This window comes from Mirounga angustirostris, unplaced genomic scaffold (assembly GCF_029215605.1).
Source record: "Mirounga angustirostris isolate CCGP_5_RB_7025 unplaced genomic scaffold, mMirAng1.0.hap1 SCAF_3, whole genome shotgun sequence".
NCBI classification, from domain to species: domain Eukaryota; kingdom Metazoa; phylum Chordata; class Mammalia; order Carnivora; family Phocidae; genus Mirounga; species Mirounga angustirostris.
Window position 1 is genome coordinate 82,599,796 of NW_026991711.1, and position 20,755 is coordinate 82,620,550.

The following is a 20,755-nucleotide window of genomic DNA, read 5'->3' on the forward strand; positions in this document are numbered from 1 at the left end:
CGTTGTCCCGTGTGTGCCTGCAGGCCTAAAGCCAAGCCCCTAAGTCGAAGGAATAAGACTGTAGAGAATTCCTGCTTCAGCGAAAAGAGGCCTTCCTGAGGCTGGAAGCATTTTGCTGTGTGCATGCATGAGTGAACTGCAAGGGAGTCCCAAAACATTGTCCGTGTGAGAATCAGGCATCGGAAGAAGCCAGAGCACGACTCCCATTTTGTTTCATGGTGTGTGGGAGGAAGGATTTTACCCTGCACTGTGGGTAAGAGCCTGGGCACGGGTTCCATAGGTAAACTCGATGGAGAAAGAGGCCTGTGCAGAAGGAAGCTGTCACCTCACTCCTTGTTTCCGACGCTAGTACCGTTGCCCCGTGTGTGCCTGCAGGCCGAAAGCCAAGCACTTAAGTCGAAGGAACAGGTCTGAGGAGAATTTCTCCTTCAGCGAAAATAGGCCTTCCTGAGCCTGGAAGCATTTTGGTGTGTATATGCGTGAGAGCACTGCAAGAGAGTCCGGAGGCGGGTTCCGAGTGAGACTCAGGCCCTGGCAGAAGGCAGCACACGACTCCCCACTTGTTTCATGAAGCTAGCACTGCAGCCCCACTTCTGCATGGAAGTCAAATCGCTTGCGTTCTACCTCTTCGAAACAACAGTGTACAGAAACCGTGCTTTGGCTACCGTCGACCTCTCTGTGGGAGGAAGCAGTTGGCACTGTGGGGGAGACCCTGGGCACGGGTTCCATACGTAAACTCGATGGAGAAACAGGCCGGTGCAGAAGGAAGCTGTCACCTCCCTCCTTCTTTACGAGGCTAGTACCGTTGCCCCGTGTGTGCCTGCAAGCCTAAAGCCAAGCACCTAAGTCGAAGGAACAAGTCTGTAGAGAATTCCTGCTTCAGCGAAAAGAGGCCTTCCTGAGGCTGGAAGCACTTTGCTGTGTGCATGCGTGAGAGCACTGCAAGGGAGTCCCAGAACAATGTCCCTGTGAGAATCAGGCCCCGGAAGAAGCCAGAGCACGACTCCCAATTTGTTTCATGGTCTGTGTGAGGAAGCATTTTACCCTGCACTGTGGGTAAGAGCCTGGGCACGGGTTCCATAGGTGAACTCGATGGAGAAACAGGCCGGTGTAGAAGGAAGCTGTCACCTCACTCCTTGATTACGAGGCTAGTACCGTTGCCGCGTGTGTGCCTGCAGGACTAAAGCCAAGCACTTAAGTCGAAGGAAGAGGTCTGTAGAGAATTCCTGCTTCAGCGAAAGTAAGCCTTCCTGAGGCTGGAAGCATTTTGCTGTGTACATGCGTGAGAGCACTGCAAGGGAGTCCGGAGGCATGTTCCGAGTGAGACTCAGGCCCTCGCAGAAGGCAGCGCACGACTCCCCACTTGCTTCATGAAGCTAGCACTGCAGCCCCACTTCTGCACGGAAGTCAAATCGCTTGCGTTCTACCTCTTAGGAACAAAAGTGTACAGAAACCGTGCTTTGGCTATCGTCGACCTCTCTGTGGGAGGAAGCAGTTTGCACTCTGGGGGAGACCCTGGGGACGGGTTCCATACGTAAACTCCATGGAGAAACAGGCCGGTGCAGAAGGAAGCTGTCAACTCCCTCCTTCTTGACGAGGCTAGTACCTTTGCCCCGTGTGTGCCTGCAGGCCTAAAGCCAAGCACCTAAGTCGAAGGAACAAGTCTGTAGAGAATTCCTGTTTCAGCGAAAAGAGGCCTTCCTGAGGCTGGAAGCAGTTTGCTGTGTGCATGCGTGAGAGAACTGCAAGGGAGTCCCAAAACATTGTCCTTGTTAGACTCAGGCCCCGGAAGAAGCCAGAGCACGACTCCCAATTTGTTTCATGGTCTGTGGGAGGAAGCATTTTACCCTGCACTGTGGGTAAGAGCCTGGGCACGGGTTCCATAGGTAAACTCGATGGAGAAACAGGCCGGTGCAGAAGGAAGCTGTCACCTCACTCCTTGTTTACGAGGCTAGTACCGTTGCCCCTTTTGTGCCTGCAGGCATAACGCCAAGCACCTAAGTCGAAGGAACAAGACTGTAGGGAATTCCTGCTTCAGCGAAAAGAGGCCTTCCTGAGGCTGGAAGCATTTTGCTGTGTGCATGCGTGAGAGCACTGCAAGGGAGTCCCAAAACATTGTCCGTGTGAGACTCAGGCTCCGCAAGAAGGCAGAGCACCACTCCCCACTTGTTTCAAGGTCTGTGAGAGGAAGCACTTTACTCTGAACTGTGGGTGAGAGCCTGGGGATGGGTTCCATACGTAAACTGGATGGAGAAAGAGGCCGGTGCAGAAGGAAGCTGTCACCTCACTCCTTGTTTACGAGGCTAGTACCATTGCCCAGTGTGTGCCTGCAGGCCGAAAGCCAAGCACTGAAGTCGAAGAACAGGTGTGAGGAGAATTCCTCCTTCAGCGAAACTAGGCCTTCCTGAGGCTGGAAGCATTTTGCTGTGTGCATGCGTGAGAGCACTGCAAGGGAGTCCGGAGGCAGATTCCGAGTGAGACTCAGGCCCTGGCCGAAGGCAGCACACGACTCCCCACTTGTTTCATGAAGCTAGCACTGCGGCCCCTCTTCTGCATGGAAGTCAAATCGCTTGCGTACTACCTCTTAGAAACAACAGTGTACAGAAACCGTGCTTTGGCTACCGTCGACCTCTCTGTGGGAGGCAGCAGTTTGCACTGTGGGGGAGACCCTGGGGACGGGTTCCATACGTAAACTCCATGGAGAAACAGGCCGGTGCAGAAGGAAGCTGTCAACTCCCTCCTTCTTGACGAGGCTAGTAGCTTTGCCCCGTGTGTGCCTGCAGGCCTAAAGCCAAGCACCTAAGTCGAAGGAACAAGTCTGTAGAGAATTCTTGCTTCAGTGAAAAGAGGCCTTCCTGAGGCTGGAAGCATTTTGCTGTGTGCATGCGTGAGAGCACTGCAAGGGAGTCCGGAGGCATGTTCCGAGTGAGACTCAGGCCCTGGCAGAAGTCAGCGCACAAGTCCCCACTTGCTTCATGAAGCTTGCACTGCGGCCTCACTTTTACATGGAAGCCTAATTGTTAACGTTCGAACTCGAAGAAAAAACACGGTTGCGAACCCGTGCTTTAGCTACCATCCACCTCTCTGAGGGAAGAAGCAGTTTCCGGGCTACCGTGGGTGAGAGCCTGGGGAACGCGTTCCTCACGTGAAACCGAGGGAGAAGATGTCCGGGCCGAAAGGCACCTCTCGACTCAGCTCTTGTTACCTGAAGCTAACCCTTACTGCTCCATGTGTGCCTAGGAATTCTAAGGGCTCCACACTGATTTGGCAGAAAGAAGGCAGTAAAGAATACCAGCTTCAGTTCATCTGCCTCTCCGCAGGGTGGCAGCATTTTGAACTCTGCTCAGGGCAAATGTGGGGAGTGAGTCCCAGTAGAAATCGGAGGGAGAAATACGCATGGGCAGAGAAGGCACCCGTCGACTCAACTCTTATTTCAGGAACCTAGGTCGGCTCTCCCGCGTGTGCGTGTAGTCCTAAGGGCCGTGCACGCAACGCAAAGGAACAAAACTGTAGAGAACGCGTGCCTCAGCACAGATCGCCCTTCCTGAGCGTGAACTTCATCTCGTGTGTTTCTGTGAAAGCATGCGACATGGAACCTAAACGGAACCCGGAGTGAGAAGCAGGCCTGTAAGGAAGGCTGCTGTCGACTCACCTGTTGTGTTAGGAGATTCGCCGGCCTTTGCCTTGTGTGCCTGGATGCCTAGTTGCCGGGCTACTAAAACCAAGAATCAATGCTAGAGAGTTCCTGCGCTTTAGATAACATTGCCGTTCCTGAAGCCAGAGGAATTTCACAGTGCTCGTGGAGGAGAGACCGGGAAATGGGTCCCATACGTGAAATGGAGCGAGAAAGAGGCTGGTACGAAAGGCCGCTCTCAACTCACCTCTTGTTGAGGAGGCCGGTACCCTTGCCCCGGGTGTGCCTTCAGGCCGAAAGCCAACCGCCTAAGTCAAAGGAACAAGTCTGTAGGGAATTCCTGCTTCGGCTAAAAGAGCCATGAGTGAGAGTGGACGCATCTTGCTGTGTGCATGCGTGAGCGCACTGCAACTGAGTCCCAAACCATTTCCCGTTGGAGACTCAGGCCCCGGGAGAAGGCAGCGCACGACTCCCTACTTGTTTCATGAAGCTAGCACTGCGGCCCAACCTCTGCATGGAAGTCAAATCGCTTGCGTTATACCTCTTGGAAAACACAGTGTAGAGAAACCGTGCTTTGGCTACCGTCGACCTCTCTGTCGGAGGAAGCAGTTTGCACTGAGGGGGAGACCCTGGGGACGGGTTCCATACGTAAACTCCATGGAGAAACAGGCCGGTGCAGAAGGAAGCTGTCACCTCCCTCCTTCTTTACGAGGCTAGTACCATTGCCCCGTGTGTGCCTGCAGGCCTAAAGCCAAGCACTTAAGTCGAAGGAAGAGGTCTGTAGAGAATTCCTGCTTCAGCGAAAGTAGGCCTTCCTGAGGCTGGAAGCATTTTGCTGTGTGCATGCGTGAGAGCACTGCAAGGGAGTCCGGAGGCATGTTCCGAGTGAGACTCAGGCCCTTGCAGAAGGCAGCGCACGACTCCCCACTTGCTTCATGAAGCTCGCACTGCGGCCTCACTTTTACATGGAAGCCTAACTGTTAACGTTCGAACTCGAAGAAACAACACGGTAGCGAAACCGTGCTTTAGCTACCATCCACCTCTCTGAGGGAAGAAGCAGTTTCCGGGCTACCGTGGGTGAGAGCCTGGGGAACGCGTTCCCCGCGTGAAACCGAGGGAGAAGATGTCCGGGCCAGAAGGCACCTCTCGACTCAGCTCTTATTACCTGAAGCTAACCCTTACTGCTCCATGTGTGCCTAGGAATGCTAAGGGCTCCACACTGATTTGGCAGAAAGAAGCCAGTAAAGAATCCCAGCTTCAGTTCATCTGCCTCTCCACAGGGTGGCAGCATTTTGAACTCTGCTTCAGGGCAAATGTGGGGAGTGAGTCCCAGTAGAATTCCGAGGGAGGAATAAGCATGGGCAGAGAAGGCACCCGTCGACTCAACTCTTGTTTCAGGAACCTAGGTCGGCTCTCCCGCATGTGCGTGGAGTCCTAAGGGCCGTCCACCCTATGCAAAGGAACAAAACTGTAGAGAACGCGTGCCTCAGCACAGATCGCCCTTCCTGAGCGTGAACTTCATCTCGTGTGTGTTTCTGTGAAAGCATGCGACATGGAACCTAAACGGAACCCGGAGTGAGAAGCAGGCCTGTAAGGAAGGCTGCTGTCGACTCACCTGTTGTGTTAGGAGATTCGCCGTGCTTTGCCTTGTGTGCCTGGATGCCTAGGTGGCGGGCTACTAACACCAAAAATCAATGCTAGAGAGTTCCTGCGCTTTAGTTAATATTGCCGTTCCTGAAGCCAGAGGAATTTCACAGTGCTCGTGGAGGAGAGACCGGGGAAAGGGTCCCATACGTGAAATGGAGCGAGAAAGAGGCCGGTACGGAAGGCCGCTCTCAACTCACCTCTTGAGGAGGCCAGTACCCTTGCCCCGGGTGAGCCTGCAGGCCGAAAGCCAACCGCCTAAGTCAAAGGAACAAGTCTGTAGGGAATTCCTGCTTCGGCTAAAAGAGCCATGACTGAGAGTGGACGCATCTTGCTGTGTGCATGCGTGAGCGCACTGCAACTGAGTCCCAAACCATTTCCCGTGGGAGACTCAGGAACCGGGAGAAGGCAGCGCACGACTCCCTACTTGTTTCATGAAGCTAGCACTGCGGCCCAACTTCTGCATGGAAGTCAAATCGCTTGCGTTATACCTCCTGGAAAACACAGTGTACAGAAACCGTGCTTTGGCTAACGTAGACCTGTCTGTGGGAGGAAGCAGTTTGCCCTGTGGGGGAGACCCTGGGGACGGGTTACATATGTAAACTCCATGGAGAAACAGGCCGGTTCAGAAGGAAGCTGTCACCTCCCTCCTTCTTTATGAGGCTAGTACCGTTGCCCCGTGTGTGCCTGCAGGCCTAAAGCCAAGCACCTAAGTCGAAGGAACAAGTCTGCAGAGAATTCCTGCTTCAGCGAAAAGAGGCCTTCCTGAGGCTGGAAGCATTTTGCTGTGTGCATGCATGAGTGAACTGCAAGGGAGTCCCAAAACATTGTCCGTGTGAGAATCAGGCATCGGAAGAAGCCAGAGCACGACTCCCATTTTGTTTCATGGTGTGTGGGAGGAAGGATTTCACCCTGCACTGTGGGTAAGAGCCTGGGCACGGGTTCCATAGGTAAACTCGATGGAGAAAGAGGCCGGTGCAGAAGGAAGCTGTCACCTCACTCCTTGTTTACGAGGCTAGTACCGTTGCCCCGTGTGTGCCTGCAGGCCGAAAGCCAAGCACTTAAGTCGAAGGAACAGGTCTGAGGAGAATTTCTCCTTCAGCGAAAATAGGCCTTCCTGAGCCTGGAAGCATTTTGGTGTGTATATGCATGAGAGCACTGCAAGAGAGTCCGGAGGCGGGTTCCGAGTGAGACTCAGGCCCTGGCAGAAGGCAGCACACGACTCCCCACTTGTTTCATGAAGCTAGCACTGCAGCCCCATTCCTTCACGGAAGTCAATCGCTTGCGTTCTACCTATTAGAAACAACTGTGTACAGAAACCGTGCTTTGGCTACCGTCGACCACTCTGTGGGAGAAAGCAGTTTGCACTCTGGGGGAGACCCTGGGGACGGGTTGATACGTAAACTCCATGGAGAAACAGGCCGGTGCACAAGGAAGCTGTCACCTCCCTCCTTCTTTACGAGGCTAGTACCTTTGCTCCGTGTGTGCCTGCAGGCCTAAAGCCAAGCACCTAAGTCGAATGAACAAGTCTGTAGAGAATTCCTGCTTCTGCGAAAAGAGGCCTTCCTGAGGTTGGAAGCAGTTTGCTGTGTGCATGCGTGAGAGCACTGCAAGGGAGTCCCAGAACAATGTCCCTGTGAGACTCAGGCCCCGGAAGAAGCCAGAGCACGACTCCCAATTTGTTTCATGGTCTGTGGGAGGAAGCATTTTACCCGGCACTGTGGGTAAGAGGCTGGGCACGGGTTCCATAGGTAAACTCGATGGAGAAACAGGCCGGTGCAGAAGGAAGCTGTCACCTCACTCCTTGTTTACGAGACTAGTACCGTTGCCCCGTGTGTGCCTGTACGCCTAAAGCCAAGCACTTAAGTCGAAGGAACAGGTCTATAGAGAATTCCTGCTTCAGCGTAATTAGGCCTTCCTGACGCTGGAAGCATTTTGCTGTGTGCATGCGTGAGAGCACTGCAAGGGAGTCCCAAAACATTGTCCGTGTGAGACACAGGCTCCGCACGAAGGCAGAGCACCACTCCCCACTTGTTTCATGGTCTGTGGGAGGAAGCTCTTTACTCTGCACTGTGGGTGAGAGCCTGGGGATGGGTTCCATACGTAAACTGGACGGAGAAAGAGGCCGGTGCAAAGGAAGCTGTAACCTCACTCTTTGTTTACGAGGCTAGTACCGTTGCCCCGTGTGTACCTGCCGGCCGAAAGCCAAGCACTTAAGTCAAAGGAACAGGTCTGTAGAGAATTCCTCCTTCAGCGAAATTAGGCCTTCCTGAGGCTGGAAGCATTTTGCTGTATACATGCGTGAGAGCACTGCAAGGGAGTCGGGAGGCAGGTTCCGAGTGAGACTCAGGCCCTGGCAGAAGGCAGCACACGACTCCCCGCTTGTTTCATGAAGCTAGCACTGCGGCCCCACTTCTGCATGGAAGTCAAATCGCTTGCGTTCTACCTCTTAGAAACAACATTGTACAGAAACCGTTCTTTGGCTACCGTCGACCTCTCTGTGGGAGGAAGCAGTTTGCACTGTGGGGGAGACCCTGGGGTCGGGCTCCATACGTAAACTCCATGGAGAAACAGGCCGGTGCAGAAGGAAGCTGTCACCTCCCTCCTTCTTTACGAGGCTAGTACCTTAGCCCCGTGTGTGCCTGCAGGCCTAAAGCCAAGCACCTAAGTCGAAGGAACAAGTCTGTAGAGAATTCCTGCTTCAGCGAAAAGAGGCCTTCCTGAGGCTAGAAGCATTTTGCTGTGTGCATGCGTGAGAGAACTGCAAGGGAGTCCCAAAACATTGTCCTTGTGAGACTCAGGCAACGGAAGAAGCCAGAGCACGACTCCCAATTTGTTTCCTGGTCTCTGGGAGGAAGCATTTTACCCTGCACTGTGGGTAAGAGCCTGGGCACGGGTTCCATAGGTAAACTCGATGGAGAAACAGGCCGGTGCAGAAGGAAGCTGTCACCTCACTCCTTGTTTACGAGGTTAGTACCGTTGCCCCGTGTGTGCCTGCACGCCTAAAGCCAAGCACTTAAGTCGAAGGAACAGGTCTGTAGAGAATTCCTGCTTTAGCGAAAAGAGGCCTTCCTGAGGCTGGAAGCATTTTGCTGTGTACATGAGTGAGAGAACTGCAAGGGATTCCGGAGGCAGGTTCCGAGTGAGACTCAGGCCCTGGCAGAAGGCAGCACACGACTCCCCGCTTGTTTCATAAAGCTAGAACTGCGGCCCCAATTCTGCATGGAAGTCAAATCGCTTGCGTTCTACCTCTTAGAAACAACAGTGTACAGAAACTGTGCTTTGGCTACCGTCGACCTCTCTGTGGGACGAGGCAGTGTGCACCATGGGTGAGACCCTGGGGACGGGTTCCATACGTAACCTCCATGGAGAAACAGGCCGGTGCAGAAGGAAGCTGTCACCTCCCTCCTTCTATACGAGGCTAGTACGGTTGCCCCGTGTGTGCCTACAGGCCTAAAGCCAAGCACCTAAGTCGAAGGAACAAGTCTGTAGAGAATTCCTGCTTCAGCGAAAAGAGGCCTTCCTGAGGCTGGAAGCATTTTGCTGTGTGCATGCGTGAGAGCACTGCAAGGGAGTCCCAAAACATTGTCCGTGTGAGACTCAGGCACCGGAAGAAGCCAGAGCACGACTCCCAATTTGTTTCCTGGTCTCTGGGAGGAAGCATTTTACCCTGCACTGTGGGTAAGAGCCTGGGCACGGGTTCCATTGGTAAACTCGATGGAGAAAGACGCCGGTGCAGAAGGAAGCTGTCACATCCATCGTTCTTTACGAGGCTACTACCGTTGCCCCGTGTGTGCCTGCAGGCCTAAAGCCAAGCACCTAAGTCGAAGGAACAAGTCTGTAGAGAATTCCTGCTTCAGCGAAAAGAGGCCTTCCTGAGGCTGGAAGCATTTTGCTGTGTGCATGCATGAGAGAACTGCAAGGGAGTCCCAAAACATTGTCCGTGTGAGACTCAGGCACCGGAAGAAGCCAGAGCACGACTCCCAATTTGTTTCATGCTCTGTGGGTAGAAGCATTTTACCCTGCACTGTGGGTAAGAGCCTGGGCACGGGTTCCATATGTAAACTCGATGGAGAAACAGGCCGGTGTAGAAGGAAGCTGTCACCTCACTCCTTGTTTCCGAGGCTAGTACCGTTGCCCCTTTTGTGCCTGCAGGCCGAAAGCCAAGCAGTTAAGTCGAAGGAACAGGTCTGTAGAGAATTCCTCCTTCAGCGAAATTAGTCCTTCCTGAGGCTGGAAGCATTTTGCTGTGTGCATGCGTGAGAGCACTGCAAGGGAGTCCGGAGGCAGGTTCCGAGTGAGACTCAGGCCCTGGCTGAAGGCAGCACACGACTCCCCACTTGTTTCCTGAAGCTAGCACTGCAGCCCCATTCCTGCACGGAAGTCAATCGCTTGCGTTCTACCTCTTAGAAACAACAGTGTACACAAACCGTGCTTTGGCTACCGTCGACCACTCTGTGGGAGAAAGCAGTTTGCACTCTGGGGGAGACCCTGGGGACGGGTTGATACGTAAACTCCATGGAGAAACAGGCCGGTGCACAAGGAAGCTGTCACCTCCCTCCTTCTTTACGAGGCTAGTACCTTAGCCCCGTGTGTGCCTGCAGGCCTAAAGCCAAGCACCTAAGTCGAAGGAACAAGTCTGTAGAGAATTCCTGCTTCAGCGAAAAGAGGCCTTCCTGAGGCTAGAAGCATTTTGCTTTGTGCATGCGTGAGAGAACTGCAAGGGAGTCCCAAAACATTGTCCTTGTGAGACTCAGGCAACGGAAGAAGCCAGAGCACGACTCCCAATTTGTTTCCTGGTCTCTGGGAGGAAGCATTTTACCCTGCACTGTGGGTAAGAGCCTGGGCACGGGTTCCATAGGTAAACTCGATGGAGAAACAGGCCGGTGCAGAAGGAAGCTGTCACCTCACTCCTTGTTTACGAGGTTAGTACCGTTGCCCCGTGTGTGCCTGCACGCCTAAAGCCAAGCACTTAAGTCGAAGGAACAGGTCTGTAGAGAATTCCTGCTTTAGCGAAAAGAGGCCTTCCTGAGGCTGGAAGCATTTTGCTGTGTGCATGAGTGAGAGAACTGCAAGGGATTCCGGAGGCAGGTTCCGAGTGAGACTCAGGCCCTGGCAGAAGGCAGCACACGACTCCCCGCTTGTTTCATGAAGCTAGAACTGCAGCCGCACTTCTGCATGGAAGTCAAATCGCTTGCGTTCTACCTCTTAGAAACAACAGTGTACAGAAACTGTGCTTTGGCTACCGTCGACCTCTCTGTGGGACGAGGCTGTTTGCACCATGGGTGAGACCCTGGGGACGGGTTCCATACGTAACCTCCATGGAGAAACAGGCCGGTGCAGAAGGAAGCTGTCACCTCCCTCCTTCTTTACGAGGCTAGTACCGTTGCCCCGTGTGTGCCTGCAGGCCTAAAGCCAAGCACCTAAGTCGAAGGAACAACTCTGTAGAGAATTCCTGCTTCAGCGAAAAGAGGCCTTCCTGAGGCTGGAAGCAGTTTGCTGTGTGCATGCGTGAGAGCACTGCAAGGGAGTCCCAGAACAATGTCCCTGTGACAATCAGGCCGCGGAAGAAGCCAGAGCACGACTCCCAATTTGTTTCATGGTCTGTGAGAGGAAGCATTTTACCCTGCACTGTGGGTAAGAGCCTGGGCACGGGTTCCATAGGTGAACTCGATGGAGAAACAGGCCGGTGCAGAAGGAAGCTGTCACCTCACTCCTTGTTTCCGAGGCTAGTACCGTTGCCCCTTTTGTGCCTGCAGGCGTAACGCCAAGCACCTAAGTCGAAGGAACAAGACTGTAGGGAATTCCTGCTTCAGCGAAAAGAGGCCTTCCTGAGGCTGGAAGCATTTTGCTGTGTGCATGCGTGAGAGCAATGCAAGGGAGTCCCAAAACATTGTCCGTGTGAGACTCAGGCTCCGCAAGAAGGCAGAGCACCACTCCCCACTTGTTTCAAGGTCTGTGAGAGGAAGCACTTTACTCTGCACTGTGGGTGAAAGCCTGGGGATGGGTTCCATACGTAAACTGGATGGAGAAAGAGGCCGGTGCAGAAGGAAGCTGTCACCTCAGTCCTTGTTTACGAGGCTAGTACCATTGCCCAGTGTGTGCCTGCAGGCCGAAAGCCAAGCACTGAAGTCGAAGAACAGGTGTGAGGAGAATTCCTCCTTCAGCGAAACTAGGCCTTCCTGAGGCTGGAAGCATTTTGCTGTGTGCATGCGTGAGAGCACTGCAAGGGAGTCCGGAGGCAGATTCCGAGTGAGTCTCAGGCCCTGGCAGAAGGCAGCACACGACTCCCCACTTGTTTCATGAAGCTAGCACTGCAGCCCCACTTCTGCACGGAAGTCAAATCGCTTGCGTTCTACCTCTTAGAAACAACAGTGTACAGAAACCGTGCTTTGGCTATCGTCGACCTCTCTGTGGGAGGAAGCAGTTTGCACTGTGGGGTAGACCCTGGGGACGGGTTCCATACGTAAAGTCCATGGAGAAACAGGCCGGTGCAGAAGGAAGCTGTCAACTCCCTCCTTCTATACGAGGCTAGTACCTTTGCCCCGTGTGTGCCTGCAGGCCTAAAGCCAAGCACCTAAGTCGAAGGAACAAGTCTGTAGAGAATTCCTGTTTCAGCGAAAAGAGGCCTTCCTGAGGCTGGAAGCATTTTGCTGTGTGCATGCGTGAGAGCACTGCAAGGGAGTTCCAAAACATTGTCCGTGTGAGACTCCGGCTCCGCAAGAAGGCAGAGCACCACTCCCCACTTGTTTCATGGTCTATGGGAGGAAGCACTTTACTCTGCACTGTGGGTGAGAGCCTGGGGATGGGTTCCATACGTAAAATGGACGGAGAAAGAGGCCGGTGCAGAACGAAGCTCTCACCTCACTGTTTACGAGGCTAGTACCGTTGCCCCGTGTGTGCCTGCAGGCCGAAAGCCAAGGACTTAAGTCGAAGGAAGAGGTCTGAGGAGAATTCCTCCTTCAGCGAAATTAGGCCTTCGTGAGGTTGGAAGCATTTTGCTGTGTACATGCGTGAGAGCACTGCAAGGGAGTCCGGAGGCATGTTCCGAGTGAGACTCAGGCCCTGGCCGAAGGCAGCACACGACTCCCCACTTGTTTCATGAAGCTAGCACTGCGGCCCCTCTTCTGCATGGAAGTCAAATCGCTTGCGTACTACCTCTTAGAAACAACAGTGTACAGAAACCGTGCTTTGGCTACCGTCGACCTCTCTGTGGGAAGCAGCAGTTTGCACTGTGGGGGAGACCCTGGGGACGGGTTCCATACGTAAACTCCATGGAGAAACAGGCCGGTGCAGAAGGAAGCTGTCAACTCCCTCCTTCTTGACGAGGCTAGTAGCTTTGCCCCGTGTGCGCCTGCAGGCCTAAAGCCAAGCACCTAAGTCGAAGGAACAAGTCTGTAGAGAATTCTTGCTTCAGTGAAAAGAGGCCTTCCTGAGGCTGGAAGCAGTTTGCTGTGTGCATGCATGAGAGAACTGCAAGGGAGTCCCAAAACATTGTCAGTGTGAGACTCAGACCACGGACGAAGCCAGAGCAGGACTCCCAATTTGTTTCATGGTCTGTGGGAGGAAGCATTTTACCCTGCACTGGGAGTAAGAGCCTGGGCACGGGTTCCATAGGTAAACTCGATGGAGAAACAGGCCGGTGCAGAAGGACGCTGTCACCTCACTCCTTGTTTACGAGGCTAGTACCGTTGCCCCGTGTGTGCCTGCACGCCTAAAGCCAAGCACTTAAGTCGAAGGAACAGGTCTGTAGAGAATTCCTGCTTCAGCGAAAAGAGGCCTTCCTGAGGCTGGAAGCATTTTGCTGTGTGCATGCGTGAGAGCACTGCAAGGGACTCCGGAGGCATGTTCCGAGTGAGACTCAGGCCCTTGCAGAAGGCAGCCACGACTCCCCACTTGCTTCATGAAGCTCGCACTGCGGCCTCACTTTTACATGGAAGCCTAACTGTTAACGTTCGAACTCGAAAAAACAACACGGTAGCGAAACCGTGCTTTAGCTACCATCCACCTCTCTGAGGGAAGAAGCAGTTTCCGGGCTACCGTGGGTGAGAGCCTGGGGAACGCGTTCCCCGCGTGAAACTGAGGGAGAAGATGTCCGGGCCAGAAGGCACCTCTCGACTCAGCTCTTGTTACCTGAAGCTAACCCTTACTGCTCCATGTGTGCCTAGGGATGCTAAGGGCTCCACACTGATTTGGCAGAAAGAAGCCAGTAAAGAACCCCAGCTTCAGTTCATCTGCCTCTCCACAGGGTGGCAGCATTTTGAACTCTGCTTCAGGGCAAATGTGGGGAGTGAGTCCCAGTAGAATTCCGAGGGAGAAATAAGCATGGGCAGAGAAGGCACCCGTCGACTCAACTCTTGTTTCAGGAACCTAGGTCGGCTCTCCCGCGTGTGCGTGGAGTCCTAAGGGCCGTCCACCCTACGCAAAGGAACAAAACTGTAGAGAACGCGTGCCTCAGCACAGATCGCCCTTCCTGAGCGTGAACTTCATCTCGTGTGTGTTTCTGTGAAAGCATGCGACATGGAACCTAAACGGAACCCGGAGTGAGAAGCAGGCCTGTAAGGAAGGCTGCTGTCGACTCACCTGTTGTGTTAGGAGATTCGCCGTGCTTTGCCTTGTGTGCCTGGATGCCTAGGTGGCGGGCTACTAACACCAAGAATCAATGCTAGAGAGTTCCTGCGCTTTAGTTAATATTGCCGTTCCTGAAGCCAGAGGAATTTCACAGTGCTCGTGTAGGAGAGACCGGGGAAAGGGTCCCATACGTGAAATGGAGCGAGAAAGAGGCCGGTACGGAAGGCCGCTCTCAACTCACCTCTTGTTGAGGAGGCCAGTACCCTTGCCCCGGGTGTGCCTGCAGGCCAAAAGCCAACCGCCTAAGTCAAAGGAACAAGTCTGTAGGGAATTCCTGCTTCGGCTAAAAGAGCCATGACTGAGAGTGGACGCATCTTGCTGTGTGCATGCGTGAGCGCACTGCAACTGAGTCCCAAACCATTTCCCGTGGGAGACTCAGGAACCGGGAGAAGGCAGCGCACGACTCCCTACTTGTTTCATGAAGCTAGCACTGCGGCCCAACTTCTGCATGGAAGTCAAATCGCTTGCGTTATACCTCCTGGAAAACACAGTGTACAGAAACCGTGCTTTGGCTAACGTAGACCTCTCTGTGGGAGGAAGCAGTTTGCACTGTGGGGGAGACCCTGGGGACGGGTTCCATATGTAAACTCCATGGAGAAACAGGCCGGTGCAGAAGGAAGCTGTCACCTCCCTCCTTCTTTATGAGGCTAGTACCGTTGCCCCGTGTGTGCCTGCAGGCCTAAAGCCAAGCACCTAAGTCGAAGGACAAGTCTGCAGAGAATTCCTGCTTCAGCGAAAAGAGGCCTTCCTGAGGCTGGAAGCATTTTGCTGTGTGCATGCATGAGTGAACTGCAAGGGAGTCCCAAAACATTGTCCGTGTGAGAATCAGGCACCGGAAGAAGCCAGAGCACGACTCCCAATTTGTTTCATGGTGTGTGGGAGGAAGGATTTTACCCTGCACTGTGGGTAAGAGCCTGGGCACGGGTTCCATAGGTAAACTCGATGGAGAAAGAGGCCGGTGCAGAAGGAAGCTGTCACCTCACTCCTTGTTTACGAGGCTAGTACCGTTGCCCCGTGTGTGCCTGCAGGCCGAAAGCCAAGCACTTAAGTCGAAGGAAGAGGTCTGTAGAGAATTCCTCCTTCAGCGAAATTAGGCTTTCCTGAGGCTGGAAGCAGTTTGCTGTGTGCATGCGTGAGAGAACTGCAAGGGAGTCCCAAAACATTGTCCGTGTGAGACTCAGGCCCCGGAAGAAGCCAGAGCACGACTCCCAATTTGTTTCATGATCTGTGGGAGGAAGCATTTTACCCTGCACTGTGGGTAAGAGTGTGGGCTCGGGTTCCATAGGTAAACTCGATGGAGCAACAGGCCGGTGCAGAAGGAACCTGTCACCTCACCCCTTGTTTACAAGGCTAGTACCGTTGTCCCGTGTGTGCCTGCAGGCCTAAAGCCAAGCCCCTAAGTCGAAGGAACAAGACTGTAGAGAATTCCTGCTTCAGCGAAAAGAGGCCTTCCTGAGGCTGGAAGCATTTTGTTGCGTGCATGCGTGAGAGCACTGCAAGGGAGTCCCAAAACATTGTCCGTGTGAGACTCAGGCTCCGCAAGAAGGCAGAGCACCACTCCCCACTTGGTTCATGGTCTGTAGGAGGAAGCACTTTACTCTGCACTTTGGGTGAGAGCCTGGGAATGGGTTCCATACGTAAACTGGACGGAGAAAGAGGCCGGTGCAGAAGGAAGCTGTCACCTCCCTCCTTCTTTATGAGGCTAGTACCGTTGCCCGGTGTGAGCCTGCAGGGCGAAAGCCAAGCACTTAAGTCGAAGGAACAGGTCTGAGGAGAATTTCTCCTTCAGCGAAAATAGGCCTTCCTGAGCCTGGAAGCATTTTGGTGAGTATATGCGTGAGAGCACTGCAAGAGAGTCCGGAGGCGGGTTCCGAGTGAGACTCAGGCCCTGGCCGAAGGCAGCACACGACTCCCCACTTGTTTCATGAAGCTAGCACTGCAGCCCCACTTCTGCATGGAAGTCAAATCGCTTGCGTTCTACCTCTTAGAAACAACAGTGTACAGAAACCGTGCTTTGGCTACCGTCGACCTCTCTGTGGGAGGAAGCAGTTGGCACTGTGGGGGAGACCCTGGGCACGGGTTCCATACGTAAACTCGATGGAGAAACAGGCCGGTGCAGAAGGAAGCTGTCACCTCCCTCCTTCTTTACGAAGCTAGTACCGTTGCCCCGTGTGTGCCTGCAAGCCTAAAGCCAAGCACCTAAGTCGAAGGAACAAGTCTGTAGAGAATTCCTGCTTCAGCGAAAAGAGGCCTTCCTGAGGCTGGAAGCAGTTTGCTGTGTGCATGCGTGAGAGCACTGCAAGGGAGTCCCAGAACAATGTCCCTGTGAGAATCAGGCCCCGGAAGAAGCCAGAGCACGACTCCCAATTTGTTTCATGGTCTGTGTGAGGAAGCATTTTACTCTGTACTGTGGGTAAGAGCCTGGGCACGAGTTCCATAGGTGAACTCGAAGGAGAAACAGGCCGGTGGAGAAGGAAGCTGTCACCTCACTCCTTGTTTACGAGGCTAGTCCCGTTGCCGCGTGTGTGCCTGCAGGACTAAAGCCAAGCACTTAAGTCGAAGGAAGAGGTCTGTAGAGAATTCCTGCTTCAGCGAAAGTAGGCCTTCCTGAGGCTGGAAGCATTTTGCTGTGTGCATGCGTGAGAGCACTGCAAGGGAGTCTGGAGGCATGTTCCGAGTGAGACTCAGGCCCTGGCAGAAGGCAGCGCACGACTCCCCACTTGCTTCATGAAGCTAGCACTGCAGCCCCACTTCTGCACGGAAGTCAAATCGCTTGCGTTCTACCTCTTAGGAACAAAAGTGTACAGAAACCGTGCTTTGGCTATCGTCGACCTCTCTGTGGGAGGAAGCAGTTTGCACTCTGGGGGAGACTCTGGGGACGGGTTCCATACGTAAACTCCATGGAGAAACAGGCCGGTGCAGAAGGAAGCTGTCAACTCCCTCCTTCTTTACGAGGCTAGTACCTTTGCCCCGTGTGTGCCTGCAGGCCTAAAGCCAAGCACCTAAGTCGAAGGAACAAGTCTGTAGAGAATTCCTGGTTCAGCCTAAAGAGGCCTTCCTGAGGCTGGAAACAGTTTGCTGTGTGCATGCGTGAGAGAACTGCAAGGGAGTCCCAAAACATTGTCCTTGTTAGACTCAGGCCCCGGAAGAAGCCAGAGCACGACTCCCAATTTGTTTCATGGTCTGTGGGAGGAAGCATTTTACCCTGCACTGTGGGTAAGAGCCTGGGCACGGGTTCCATAGGTAAACTCGATGGAGAAACAGGCCGGTGCAGAAGGAAGCTGTCACCTCACTCCTTGTTTACGAGGCTAGTACCGTTGCCCCTTTTGTGCCTGCAGGCATAACGCCAAGCACCTAAGTCGAAGGAACAAGACTGTAGGGAATTCCTGCTTCAGCGAAAAGAGGCCTTCCTGAGGCTGGAAGCATTTTGCTGTGTGCATGCGTGAGAGCACTGCAAGGGAGTCCCAAAACATTGTCCGTGTGAGACTCAGGCTCCGCAAGAAGGCAGAGCACCACTCCCCACTTGTTTCAAGGTCTGTGAGAGGAAGCACTTTACTCTGAACTGTGGGTGAGAGCCTGGGGATGGGTTCCATACGTAAACTGGATGGAGAAAGAGGCCGGTGCAGAAGGAAGCTGTCACCTCACTCCTTGTTTACGAGGCTAGTACCATTGCCCAGTGTGTGCCTGCAGGCCGAAAGCCAAGCACTGAAGTCGAAGAACAGGTGTGAGGAGAATTCCTCCTTCAGCGAAACTAGGCCTTCCTGAGGCTGGAAGCATTTTGCTGTGTGCATGCGTGAGAGCACTGCAAGGGAGTCCGGAGGCAGATTCCGAGTGAGACTCAGGCCCTGGCCGAAGGCAGCACACGACTCCCCACTTGTTTCATGAAGCTAGCAATGCGGCCCCTCTTCTGCATGGAAGTCAAATCGCTTGCGTACTACCCCTTAGAAACAACAGTGTACAGAAACCGTGCTTTGGCTACCGTCGACCTCTCTGTGGGAGGCAGCAGTTTGCACTATGGGGGAGACCCTGGGGACGGGTTCCATACGTAAACTCCATGGAGAAACAGGCCGGTGCAGAAGGAAGCTGTCAACTCCCTCCTTCTTGACGAGGCTAGTAGCTTTGCCCCGTGTGTGCCTGCAGGCCTAAAGCCAAGCACCTAAGTCGAAGGAACAAGTCTGTAGAGAATTCTTGCTTCAGTGAAAAGAGGCCTTCCTGAGGCTGGAAGCATTTTGCTGTGTGCATGCGTGAGAGCACTGCAAGGGAGTCCGGAGGCATGTTCCGAGTGAGACTCAGGCCCTGGCAGAAGTCAGCGCACAACTCCCCACTTGCTTCATGAAGCTCGCACTGCGGCCTCACTTTTACATGGAAGCCTAATTGTTAACGTTCGAACTCGAAGAAAAAACACGGTTGCGAACCCGTGCTTTAGCTACCATCCACCTCTCTGAGGGAAGAAGCAGTTTCCGGGCTACCGTGGGTGAGAGCCTGGGGAACGCGTTCCTCACGTGAAACCGAGGGAGAAGATGTCCGGGCCGAAAGGCACCTCTCGACTCAGCTCTTGTTACCTGAAGCTAACCCTTACTGCTCCATGTGTGCCTAGGAATTCTAAGGGCTCCACACTGATTTGGTAGAAAGAAGGCAGTAAAGAATACCAGCTTCAGTTCATCTGCCTCTCCGCAGGGTGGCAGCATTTTGAACTCTGCTCAGGGCAAATGTGGGGAGTGAGTCCCAGTAGAAATCGGAGGGAGAAATACGCATGGGCAGAGAAGGCACCCGTCGACTCAACTCTTATTTCAGGAACCTAGGTCGGCTCTCCCGCGTGTGCGTGTAGTCCTAAGGGCCGTGCACGCAACGAAAAGGAACAAAACTGTAGAGAACGCGTGCCTCAGCACAGATCGCCCTTCCTGAGCGTGAACTTCATCTCGTGTGTTTCTGTGAAAGCATGCGACATGGAACCTAAACGGAACCCGGAGTGAGAAGCAGGCCTGTAAGGAAGGCTGCTGTCGACTCACCTGTTGTGTTAGGAGATTCGCCGGCCTTTGCCTTGTGTGCCTGGATGCCTAGTTGCCGGGCTACTAAAACCAAGAATCAATGCTAGAGAGTTCCTGCGCTTTAGATAACATTGCCGTTCCTGAAGCCAGAGGAATTTCACAGTGCTCGTGGAGGAGAGACCGGGAAATGGGTCCCATACGTGAAATGGAGCGAGAAAGAGGCTGGTACGAAAGGCCGCTCTCAACTCACCTCTTGTTGAGGAGGCCGGTACCCTTGCCCCGGGTGTGCCTTCAGGCCGAAAGCCAACCGCCTAAGTCAAAGGAACAAGTCTGTAGGGAATTCCTGCTTCGGCTAAAAGAGCCATGAGTGAGAGTGGACGCATCTTGCTGTGTGCATGCGTGAGCGCACTGCAACTGAGTCCCAAACCATTTCCCGTTGGAGACTCAGGCCCCGGGAGAAGGCAGCGCACGACTCCCTACTTGTTTCATGAAGCTAGCACTGCGGCCCAACCTCTGCATGGAAGTCAAATCGCTTGCGTTATACCTCTTGGAAAACACAGTGTAGAGAAACCGTGCTTTGGCTACCGTCGACCTCTCTGTCGGAGGAAGCAGTTTGCACTGAGGGGGAGACCCTGGGGACGGGTTCCATACGTAAACTCCATGGAGAAACAGGCCGGTGCAGAAGGAAGCTGTCACCTCCCTCCTTCTTTACGAGGCTAGTACCGTTGCCCCGTGTGTGCCTGCAGGCCTAAAGCCAAGCACTTAAGTCGAAGGAAGAGGTCTGTAGAGAATTCCTGCTTCAGCGAAAGTAGGCCTTCCTGAGGCTGGAAGCATTTTGCTGTGTGCATGCGTGAGAGCACTGCAAGGGAGTCCGGAGGCATGTTCCGAGTGAGACTCAGGCCCTTGCAGAAGGCAGCGCACGACTCCCCACTTGCTTCATGAAGCTCGCACTGCGGCCTCACTTTTACATGGAAGCCTAACTGTTAACGTTCGAACTCGAAGAAACAACACGGTAGCGAAACCGTGCTTTAGCTACCATCCACCTCTCTGAGGGAAGAAGCAGTTTCCGGGCTACCGTGGGTGAGAGCCTGGGGAACGCGTTCCCCGCGTGAAACCGAGGGAGAAGATGTCCGGGCCAGAAGGCACCTCTCGACTCAGCTCTTATTACCTGAAGCTAACCCTTACTGCTCCATGTGTGCCTAGGAATGCTAAGGGCTCCACACTGATTTGGCAGAAAGAAGCCAGTAAAGAATCCCAGCTTCAGTTCATCTGCCTCTCCACAGGGTGGCAGCATTTTGAACTCTGCTTCAGGGCAAATGTGGGGAGTGAGTCCCAGTAGAATTCCGAGGGAGAAATAAGCATGGGCAGAGAAGGCACCCGTCGACTCAACTCTTGTTTCAGGAACCTAGGTCGGCTCTCCCGCATGTGCGTGGAGTCCTAAGGGCCGTCCACCCTACGCAAAGGAACAAAACTGTAGAGAACGCGTGCCTCAGCACAGATCGCCCTTCCTGAGCGTGAACTTCATCTCGTGTGTGTTTCTGTGAAAGCATGCGACATGGAACCTAAACGGAACCCGGAGTGAGAAGCAGGCCTGTAAGGAAGGCTGCTGTCGACTCACCTGTTGTGTTAGGAGATTCGCCGTGCTTTGCCTTGTGTGCCTGGATGCCTAGGTGGCGGGCTACTAACACCAAAAATCAATGCTAGAGAGTTCCTGCGCTTTAGTTAATATTGCCGTTCCTGAAGCCAGAGGAATTTCACAGTTCTCGTGTAGGAGAGACCGGGGAAAGGGTCCCATACGTGAAATGGAGCGAGAAAGAGGCCGGTACGGAAGGCCGCTCTCAACTCACCTCTTGAGGAG